The 12,077-nt window shown below is 38.4% G+C and overlaps 1 long non-coding RNA gene across 2 annotated transcripts; it reads left to right on the forward strand.

Annotated features, from left to right (window-relative positions):
• Positions 6,040-9,017, forward strand: LOC110435736. 2 transcript variants are annotated; one of them, XR_002453590.1, is made up of 4 exons: positions 6,040-6,681; positions 7,232-7,398; positions 8,214-8,373; positions 8,771-9,017. It is a non-coding gene; the product is annotated as an uncharacterized LOC110435736 (long non-coding RNA). The 2 variants fall into 2 exon arrangements; XR_002453589.1 differs by having other exon boundaries at positions 6,045-6,681; positions 7,290-7,398.

The raw sequence follows: 12,077 nt of genomic DNA on the forward strand, positions 1-12,077 counted from the left end.
TCTTGCTAATGGTTGCCCAAACAAAGAGAAGCTCAAGAAGATAAAAGAAGAAGAGAGGCTAAAGCATGTCAAGTGCTTCAAGTGCCGCACTTGGGGTCATCTCACCTCAATATGCCCAACCAAGCAATTTGTGAAGCAACAAGTAAAGCCTAAACCTAAGCCACAAGATGAGCAAGAAAAGAAGCCCCAAGTTCAAGTCAAGATCAACCATCATGGTGATGACTTGATTATGAAGAAGAAGAAGAAGAAGAAGAAGAAGAAGAAGAAGACAAGAAGGGGTGGAAGAGCAAGGCATCCAATGCAAATCCAAGATGCCAAGATGATGAGCAAGAATGAAGACAAGAAGAAAGCTTATGCTCACATCAAGTGCTTTGAGTGCAAGGATGATGGACACTTTGCCTCGAGGTGTCCTACCAAGCTTGAGAAGAAGGCTCAAGCAACTCTCAAGAGGCAAGGCAATGAGAAGCAACACATGAGCAAGGAAGAAAAGGCTCAATCAAAGAGAAGTTGCTACTTGTGCCGGGAAAGAGGACACATGGCTTATTCATGTCCCCTAGGTAATAATTCTAAGCCTATTTCAATTGATGATAATACTATGCTTAGAAAGGATGGTAATGGTACCTCTATGGTTGCTATTGCAAAACATCCCGCTACTCATACTAAGGCTATGCCTAAGTATGTTGCTCCTAACTTGAGAGGACCCAAACTAGTTTGGGTACCATCAAAAAGTGGATGAATGTGTGTAGGTACCATCGGCATTGGAGGCTTGATTTAATTGATCCTATAATTATTCATCAAATGATTAAGTCAAGTATTGAAGCTTAGTGCTTATCTATCCCATTGCCAAGTCAAATAAGTGAAGTCCAAGTGCTATAACATACAAGTGCAAATATTCAAGTTGTGGTGGTTTATTGGATTATTCGATGGCTTGCATTACATGAGTTGAAGCTTGCAAATTAGATGATCATGAGCTAACCAAGGTATATCTTTGTTGATCACATTCATTTGGGTGCATATGAGTTGATTGAATTGGATATATATGCAATGTTGCTTGCTATAAGATGATTGAATGGATTAAATGCTAAGTAATCAAGTTTGGATTGATTTGAGTTGGATAAGTTCATAAGATGACTTTTAGTGAGTGGATTGAATTGATATATGTCTTGTGAATGCATTCAATCAAGTTGATTTCAAGTTTGATTCAATTTGAAGAAGTATAGCTCAATTGCTTGAAATCTGTCCAATATTGAAAATCTGAGCTAGCTGAGATCAAGTCTGAGTTTGAGTGATCAAATCTATTTGGAATGGCTTGAAATTTGGTATGCATGCTGTACATTTATGATAGAAGATGCTGTAGAAATTTCATGAAGATTGGATAAGGGATACTTCGGTTTTGGAGCGGATCTTATCAGCTATAGTGCAGCAGCTTTCAGCATGTAGCAGTGGTGGTAGAATTGAAATCTGGTAGCAATCTAGAAGTCAAATGAAGCTCAAAATTTTTACAGCTGCTAGATGACTTAGTGAATCACATCTCCACCAAATTTCGTGATATTTGGATCTGTACATTGTGAGTTATTGATATTTCATTAAAGGGTACAAAATCTGCCAGAAAAGTGACAATTATTGGATTGATCTAGAGTCACTTCAATTGAAAGGTCCTCAAGTTGGAAACATGTTTACAAGTGTTTGAGGCACCTAAGTTTGGTTTTGAATTGATCTATAAGCATGACAAGTAATGAGTACAAGGGCATTTGGTTGTGGAATGTACTTGGTGTGCACATTTTTGTACTCAAGTTGAAGATCAAGATCAAACTCAAGATGAAGATAAAGTTTAAGTTCTAGTAACTATTGAAGATCATTTGGTAGAAAGAAAAGGACTTAAATAAGTAGAAAGAAAAGGACTTAAAAAAGGGGATTCGTGGTTACTCATCACATTAAGTCAGTCACTTGAATCAATCAATCAAAGGCAATTCAAATAAGTGTCAAAAATGGTTCTTTGGAGAGAGGTCACTTCTCCCTATGTGAGGGGCGTGCTGCCCGAGGAGTGGAACCAAGTGTGGTGCTTGGAAGGCTAACATGGAAGTGGTAATCTAAAGGACATTTGAGATGCTTAGTTGAAGCAATTAAAAGGATTGATCAAGAAAGCAAGCAACAACCAAAAAGAGAGCAAGTCATGCTATTTCAAGTGATATTCTTAGTAGTTCTCTCATACAAGCAATGGTCAAAAGAAGAAGCAAGCCAACCACAACAAGATAGTGCACTTGATCATAAAGTGGTTTTCATTTCATATGGGTGAAGATTTGATCTATCAATTGGCATTGAAAACTGGTCTTCACCAAGCTTATAGTTGGACTTCACATTGCTATTTGGAGCTAAATTAGAATCTTATTGACTATCCTCTACTCCAAGATAGCAAAGGTATCATTGTAATGTGCATGATCATTTCATTCCTTACTAGTATGCGGTTAGTGCATATAGTACATGCTTAATAGGATCATGCATGACAAATGAAAAGTTTTCAATTCATAGCCTACCACTATTGCTTGAAGATTAGTTGATCTAGTGGTATGTATATTGTTGACGCTCCTTAAGTATCAAATTTAATTATCAAATAAACCAAGAAAAGGATCTAAATGAAATCAACATCTAGACTTAGGGTTTTATCTGACAGAATTCCATGAGTTTTGGTGTTTGTCTATTTCTGCAGGGGGTTATCAGGAAATACGGAAGAAAGGCCCACACGTCGGGATTACATAGAGATATTATCGTGCCGCGCAATTATCTTACATCTAGAAGACTCCAGAAGCCACGGGAAGGAAGCGGAGGCCGAACGGGGCCAGGACCTGGGCGCCCGCCTAGTTGCCCTGGGTGCCCGCTGTTGGGTATTCTTAACATCATTACCAAAAGTAGACTTAATTTTCTAATTCTAGTAATGGTGCCAAAAATATCAAACCTATCCCTCATACCACTTAAGCCAAGTTGTCATCCCCAGCATGACATGAGAGACACGGTATTGAAATATGCAATTGCTCTTCTAAATAAATAATGAATGGGATCTGCAAGCGCACAGATTAATACCAATATAGGATTTTAACCGGGAAGTATTCCAGGTATAGTTATTTATATTTTTACCACTGGGAAGGGATTAACAATCATCAATATTGATTACAGAATAGAATATGAGATTGAGTATCTATCATTGCAAGTATAATTGAGAACATTTATCTAACTCTTTCATACAGGGATAAGTGTCACATAAAAGATATATGAAGTAATGAATAGTGACAAAGATAATTAATCTGATCATAACTTAGCCACATATAAATATGATAAGCACCTCAATTAGATACTCTAGAAAGTCATTAGCATGGAATTAGAATGAACTACAAGAATATTTCCTAAGTTATTCTCAACTATATAGTCTAGCATTATCATAGTTAGTGCAAGCATACTTAGCAATCATTGCGAGACAAGACTACGCCCATGCATAGTGATATTAGCAAGGTAAATGAGAAACATAGCAATCACTCCCCTGTAATAATATTGCTCTGCCAGCCCAATACACGAGATGGGGACTATATAAGAATCAATGAAGTTGTCACTATCACGAACTACCCCACGATCTGACATATTGGGTACAATCGCAGATAAATACGGTATAAGCACCACGCCTACACAATATCTATCATTTACCCATGGATCCGATGAATAAACACTATACGATTCTAAGCATGTATATAGATCCAATCTAACAAAGCCAAGTACATAACTATGATAAACTAAGAACAATATAATCTTGAATATAAGCAAGTAGAGCAAAGTCATAAGCAATATATTGAAGTAGAACAAAGTCATATTCATAATACTGAAGAACAAAGATGATTAGAAAGCAATTAGAAGCACAATTAGAGAATTACCAAGAATCCTCTTGATAGATCCAGAAACCAATCGAAGATTGACTCCTTCTAGTTCTAATCCTATGTAGCTATGCTAATCTAGATGTCTAATTGATGTGGTGGCTCTAATCTTGATCAGAGGCTTCTTCTCCCTTGAAGAACAATGAATTAGGGTTGAGAGGCTCTCTCCTCCAGGGGCCAGGGGGTCTGGTTTTATAGTCCCTTCAAGTGAATATGGGCCGTTGGATCAAACCGACATTGATTGAACGGTTATCCTTGATCCTTTAGGTAGGTGGAGATCTCCCACGAAACAGAGTCCTGATTGGACTCCAAGTCAGGGTGGGCGCCCAGGGAAGGAGGGCGGGTGCCCTGCCTCTGGCCCCGTTCGGCCTCCGCTTTCTTCCCGTGGCTTCTGGAGTCTTCTAGATGTAAGATAATTGCGCGGAACGTTAATATCTCTATGTAATCCCGACGTGTGGGTCTTTCTTCCGTATTTCCTAATAACCCCTACAGAAATAGACAAACACCAAAACTCGTGGAATTCTGTCAGATAAAACCCTAAGTCTAGATGTTGATTTCATTTGGATCCTTTTCTTTATTTATTTGATAATTAAATTTGATACTTAAGGACCGTCAACAAACTCCCCCAAGCTTACCTCTTGCTCGTCCCTGAGCAAGGATAGACTCAGCGATGGATTAGAAGTTGTTGCAATACTTTAAAAATTGACGGTACACATGCTTTTTAAATAAGATCTCATCTCAGAGTTAGAGTAAACTGTCAAGACTTAAAACTTACTTACTTTACCTTTCACCTTGGGACTTGTAACCGTCACTTCTGTCTTGAGTAGTTAAAAGATAGAACAGTCTAGTCAAGTGCCATGTCTCTTATTCTTGATCAGCTATAGCTCTGGAGTTTTTTGCAGATTTTTAAATAAAACTCAGAGATTCCTTGTATGATTCTCTCAAATCTCTCTTTTGTGGTATTTCTGGATCCTTACCAAGGCAGTGATGGTATATGCCTTCTCTCAATATATGTAGTATTTGTGGTATAAGGCATAGTGACATTGCCTTCTCTCTCACCCTACTCTAATAAGGCTTTAATATCTGGAGCTCATAGGTGGGAGATAAAATATACATACTTACAAGACATCTATTGTATAGTCAAACCATGGATCCAAAGAAACAAATCAATAAGTCAAATCAAGATGTGCATGTGTGGCGAATGAATGGTCACTACAAGAGATGTGTGGTTTTTTGACATTTTTAGTATGACAACAGGTCATAATGTCATTAAATCATCCGGTTTATGACATTTTGTTTCATACATCTCGACTTAGTGACAATAAAAGGTTGTATGTCATAACAAATGTCATACAGCTAGTCTAATTCCATCCAGTGACAATATTTGCTATGTCATAAGACCTAATTTTGAAATGTCATAAATCTTTGACAAAGGTTATGTGTCACAAATTATTTTATTGAATTATTTTAAATATTTTTTCTATATTGGTATTCCAATTGCCATGTAGCAAGGCTTTTTTCTATTATTTATTTATCTATATGTTATCTGTGTAAAGATCAAGATACAATCATGAAGAGAAAAAAATCAGGACATATACCATATTTACTTCTCCGTGTACCATTATTTATTAAGTTGTAATGAAGCAAGTATTTTAGTTTATTAATTTCTATTATTTTAGTATCTTATGAAAATCGCCAGTAAAAATCCATACGTCAGTTTATATACGTGAGTCTATATTTTTTTTTTGTTTTTTAGCGTAAGAAACCCATAAAAAATAGAATTCTATGAATTAGTTTAAACTAGTAAATATGTCTGTGTGTTGCTACGGGATAGCTAATTTCTTAAACTAAGTTGAAGTTTGTTGAATTCTAATGATATTGAATTTGTCCGATTGTTTGTTGTCTAAATATAATAAGAATTATTATATGAATTTTAAAGTTTTCTAATGCATTTAATGATATCTAGGACTCCGACACGGAGAAAGGCGAACTGCGGCGTGGGGCGTGTGTGCATGCGTGAGGTTGAAGAATCATCATCTAACCATTTGCTTTGGGCCGTATTGCATATAAGGCCCATTCCTAACTCGTCCTCAATGGCTCATTTTTTTTGTCCTAGTAGGGTTAGGTTTGTCGTGGACGCAATCACTTGTTTGCTCGGCGGCGGCGCTCCAGACCGTGGTCGCTCCCTCCTCAGATCCCCTTCTTAGCCCCTATGCCTGCGGGGAGCAAGCTGCGGCTGGCTGGCCCCCTCCCCACATCTGCTCGCACCTCCCCGCATCTTATCACGGCGCGGCGAATCCGATGCGATCTCCTTGAGCACTTGCGTCCGAGTGTGAAGGAGACAGATCGCCGCGCGATAGGATGGATGGGAGCCTCCTTGCGCGACTCCATTCGTCAGATTCTCCGCCTCCACGCAGGGGAGCACGGAGGCGCAAGCCATCGAGTGGTGGAGCTTTTCCATCGCGTCGCCAGCCCCGTCTCCGCGTTTGGTGCTCGCCGCGCCGCCACCCGAGTCTGCCCCGGTGCTTCCTCCTCCAGTCTCCAACCCGGTGCTCCCGTTGCCGCTGCTCTCGGGATGGCGAAGTGAGCGACGGTCTCCTCGACTGCGCGCCTGGACTGCTCGGGGTCGGAAACATCGGCCGGGAAGACGAGAACGTCAGGCGCGGCGTGCTCCAGGGCGGCGTTGGCCACGGTCTTGAGCGTCTGCTCCCTCCGCGCAACCAGCGCAAGGCACAGGGCCCTTCCACCTTCCTTTCGCGTACTGGTAAGCAAGCTCCTGTCCTTTGTCCAATTGACAGCATTTTTTCTTTATATTTTTACTAACGCTTTTAACAACCAATATCGTGAAAGACCAGAAATCAGCAAACTCTACTTGCGACACCTAAGAACAACACTATAAATGTTTACAAGTAGATTCATCCAGTTCCTTGAGAATTCAAGTAGATAATGAAGCCAAGACTCACATACAAAAGGACCAAGAAACATAGAAAAAATTTTCTTTGTCTAACAAGGAAAAAAACATGCATTTTTTAGCAAGAAACAACCAGTTTCCTCTATCAATTCTTAATTTGAAAATAACCTTTATGAAATTTTAAACCACTTTTATTCACCAGCCAATAAATAAAAATCATCCGATACAAAATACCTGAGTACTTGTATCTGATATTTGATTATCTTGAATATGGTTACATGATGTTGCTAGTCATGAATAATCTTCTTTGTCTTCTTCTTGTTTTTCTTCTTGTCTTCCTCGTCATTCTCTTCTTCATGTTTTCCTATGAGTATCTTAATGTTCTTTGTTGTCGTCGCTCTAGACAACGCGACATATAGTTGGCCATGAGAGAATACTGGAGTTTGTCTATTTCTATTCAGATATGAGATGCAATGTCCAGCGCTGCCGAGGTTGAGGTGTATGGTTGCCTTCATCCTCAAACACGAGCTCAAGAGAATATCTCTGGTTGCCTTCATCCTCAAACACGATGTAAGTACCTGAACATTATTTTGGTTCTCTGTTGCAGAATTCTTATGGGCTGGTTGTGGTATAGAGAAGTAGTAATCCATAAGCAAGCATTGATTTTATCAAATTAATGAAATTCATTATCTGTTGTTTAACCTGTGCTTTCCAATAGCGTATATTAGATACTTGCTTTATTTCATAATACTACCTACATGCTTCCTAATGGGAGGCAAAAACTGAAAGTCTGTTGCCCAAGCCTTCTGCAGAGAAGAGATATTCTAAACAGAATAACCACTACCATGTTGGTTTTAGGTTTGCTACAAACAATTAGCTCCGGTTAGGAAAACAATGTAAATGGGTACTTATAGGACCTATGAACATAACTGAAACATAATGTACAGTTCAGTTCAGAAATATGTTTTTAGAAAAAAAATCTTCGTATGATGAAAAGGGCCTATTTTGTGCATCTCCTGACTAGAAGTTATGCTAGTTTGTATTATTCTGCAATAAAATTATGTGCTATGCTACACTTCATCTAATTAAGCATCGACATATGCTGCAATTAAAAAAATCCAGTGATTTCTTCAAACATATGCCTCGTGTTTGAACTGAATAAGGCACCTGATGAGGGTAGAAGTTGCTTCCTGAAGCTTTGGTCAAAGTGCTTCTAGAGTACTTTTAGTTTCACTTTGTGGTTTCCCCCTCTAAAAACAAGATGGCATTTGCTTGGTAGTTGTCAATGTTTTCATCAGCTATCCTGATGCCATGATTCTAAAAAAAATGATGGTTCTAAGAAAATATATAACCATGTCCATCTTATTTATGCTTCTGTATTGCAGGTTTATGTTTAGAGCATGGTTTTCTAACTCACACTTCATCTTCGAGCCAGCAGCCCGTGGGTTGCAAACACCTTCCCCCACAACCATCTTCCCCACTAAGAGAAGCTTCCTCCCCAGGTCTTTCGTCGCCGCAGCATCCCTCCCTCGTACAGGACATTAGGTACCTGATTGATTCCTCTACTCTGTATTTTTTTCTACTTGCTTCTGGTGTCTTGTCTTGAGCAGGGCAATAGTATTTAGTGGATCATAAATTGTTGTCTTATGCCAACACACTTTTGTGCCCCTTCAGATTTGTAAGTGCTGCCTCTTGAACCTAACACAGTGCCCTTTATTTAAGGTTTTATTAGGAAATTAATATGACTAGCACTAAAATCTGACTTTTGTGTCCATTTTATAGACCAGTACATATATAAGTTCTAGACATGGATAACTAGTATAGAAGGGTCCATTTTATAGACATCATTATATTTCTTTCCACTCTATTGCTTTCCATATAGACATAACTCTAGATATATATAACTAGCACTAAAATCTGACTTTTGTGTTACTGCTGGTAGGCTCAAATGGAGGCCTATGTTGCTCAACCAATAGAAGAAGGGCAAGATCCGAAGACTCCTGTTGAAGCTGTAGCTCACGTTCTGCCAAAATCAACTTTTTTTCTTAATGGTGTTGTATTTTAAAACTTGTGGAATGCTTGTGATATTGCAGTCATATGTGGAGATGTTCATTCATTTGAATCAGATTTTTGTATGAGCTAAAGATATATGATATAATTATATGTGCTAAAATATTGCATACTGTAAATTCTCAGAGCTATAAAGTTGGACCAAAAAGAAAAATGAAAATAAAATAATTGGCCAAGCAATATGAGGCCAAAAAAGCCTGTGGCCCATGAAGAGGTTGGCTACTATGTGGGCTTTAGCAGGCCAAATTTATTTTGTTACGTTTTTCTATGTGGCAAGGTCTAAGCTTTTGTGACAACAAATTAGTGTCATGAACTTATATGACACTAAAATCCAGTGTCATAAACTTGTGACAAGAAGTATATAAATGTCATAAAACAAATTTGTGACACTGGTTTTTTGACGTTACAATTTTCGTCAACCCTATGTCATAAACCTTAAGTTATGACATTAATTCCATATATTGTGACATAAATAGAACGTCAAAAAACCACTCATTTCTTGTAGTGGGTGTATGGTGATGATGGTGATAACAATGGTGAAAGTCTAATTCTACTTTTGCTCTTTAAGGGGATACATACCTTCCTTGCTTTTTGAAACTTTATGAGGAGAATGAGATGCTCTTCTTTTTCTTTTCTCTCAGGAGGGTATCTTGTACCCCTAATTCTACTGTTGGACACTTGTCCATTTTTACCTCTCGTCTCACTTTTTCTTTTCTTTCGAGGTTCCGGGTACTTGCCCCTTTTTATTTCCTCGTATCTTTTCTTCTCTTTTTTTAGAACACTCATCTCTTGAGATAATATAGCAAGTGGTAGTAACAAGATAACTTGAGCATTTATTTCACAAAGGAAAAACAGAAATATTTTTGGTTATTCTCTCCCGGATTAGGAGTAGAATATTTTTAGGTGGTTCTGGAGATGAAAATGGGTGGATATATGTAGATGGTACTTCCAGAGTAGAAGTAGCATATATGAGTGAATGTGCAAGTGAAATCTTGATTTTAATTACATGACAAGCTCCTAAGGGTCTACACAGCTTGACCACACTCAATGCTCATAAGCAGTAAATAGTAAATGTGTGGCTCAAAGTCTAGCAAGCATGTATATATGGTTGTGGTAGGAATTTAAACTCTTATCAAACAGGAACTCATCATGCAATATTTTGAAGATTTTCAAAGATAACATTCTCCAGAATTCTAGCATCTCTAGGAACAGATAAACAGCAGCTCAACCTTCCCATATCGTATCCGTTAACAACTTAGACTTCAGATCAAGTTTTCATCCCACAAGTTTAGGTCTAAAGCAAGCTTTAAATTATAACAGTTATGTCTAAACTTGAGAGAGAACTTAAAATGTGCAAATTAGGCAGAGCAATTATTCATCATATCCATGCTAGAGTTTTATTATTAAGATACAGATTAGCATAGCCACTTTATTTATTTATTAAACACACTAAGCAAAAGATATATATATATAAGCACAAAATCTTTTTTTGGTTTTTCCTGGTTTATGTATATTTATATTCTAAAATAGTATAAGTATAAAGATAGATAGATAGAAATACTTAGCGGGATAAATGGGGGTGCTCTCCCCCAAGCTGAATTTTGACGTAATTTCTCTTGATGTAGCTAGCAGGTGGCAAAGGTGTATTTGAAAGTTAGCAGCATTCTGACAGCGATTAGAATGTCCTCCGTCTGCTAGTCTTCTTGATTCTTAAATTCTGTGGAGCTCAAATAGACAACAAAACTTGTGGAACTGATTAAGTGTTAGCATAAATATCTAGCCATTATCATGTTGAGACTCCTTAATAATTATTACTCCCTGTTTTTATATTTTCATTTTATAAAGCAGAAAAGAAATATTTATTTTATTATTATGCCACCACAGTGAATGTACTTATGAGTTTTATGCCACTCGTAGGCTTACTGTTTTTTAACATTTTTATTTTCTTTTTAGGATAGTATGAACATGATTAACTAAGCAAAATATTTAAAATAATTGAAAGGAAAAGGATAACTACCAAGTTTACCTCTTGGCAAGGCGTTCGGTGTTTTTAAGTCCTCTGAACGGGACTCTCCATTTTCTCAATTGTCCTGGGATTCATTGGGTGGCGGAGTCGGTACTTCCGGCAGCGCCTCCTCTTCATGTATAGTTATCTTCTCTTTCCATACCTAACTCGGTGCTTCGGCCTCCTCTGGATAATTCTGTTTAAACAGTACGTCTTCTGACCTTACAACTTCTCCTTCATAGTCTGCCCATCCGTCCTTGATGATTTGCCTCCTCTGGTTGCGGTTGCGTCGTTTTCTTACCTGCTTAGATTCTTCAACGATATAGTTAGGGTCAGTAAAATAACGGTGTACCTTCTCTGAGGGGAAGTGCATATGGACTTCTCTAGTTCCAATGTAGATGATTGCTTTAACGGTACTGAGGAATGGTCTTCCAAGGATGATGGGTGGATCGTACTCGTCTTCTCCCATGTCAATAACCTGAAAGTTTGTGTAGACAAAATGATCGTCTATTTTGACTGGGACATCAGTTACTGTTCCATTAACCTCTCGAAATGTCTGATCTGCCATCTGGAGCTGAATGTATGTTGGTTTTAAGGGCATGGTTCCGAACAAGAGCCGATAGGTGACTGCGGCCATTATGTTGACGCCCGATCCGGTGTCGCAAAATGTCTTGTAGAAGCTGTATCCATTTATGGAGCAGTAGATGCTTGGCATTCTTGGGTCGTCTTTCTTGGTCAAAAATGGTGACTTAAGTTGATGATCTTGGCCTCCATGAACTGCAGTGACCATCTTAGCTGATTCGGTCCACACTTGCTTGTTCCTGTTCCTCCTGTTGGTCCTCTTCCTTGATTCACGTCTGGATTGATCTGGGATTTGTGTAGTCTTGTTCTTGATTCATATACTTGTGCTTGTGTAGTTGCTCTTGTAATTAGTTAGCTTGTGTAGCTTGCTAGTTACCTTCTTGCTTGTGTAGCTAGAAGTAGTTTCCTTGCGTGACTAATTTGGTTTGTGTAACCTTGTTTGTTACATCACTTAGTTTGTGTAGCTAAGTAATTTGCGCTGTCTAATTTGGCATTGGTTTCCTTTTTATTGAGCTTGCTAGTGAGCTTAGGCTTTGTGCGCTTTGCCTCACTAGTTTGTGTAGGAGCTCCCCCGGTTTGCAAAGTACTAGTT

This window comes from Sorghum bicolor, chromosome 5, assembly GCF_000003195.3.
Source record: "Sorghum bicolor cultivar BTx623 chromosome 5, Sorghum_bicolor_NCBIv3, whole genome shotgun sequence".
NCBI classification, from domain to species: Eukaryota; Viridiplantae; Streptophyta; class Magnoliopsida; order Poales; family Poaceae; genus Sorghum; species Sorghum bicolor.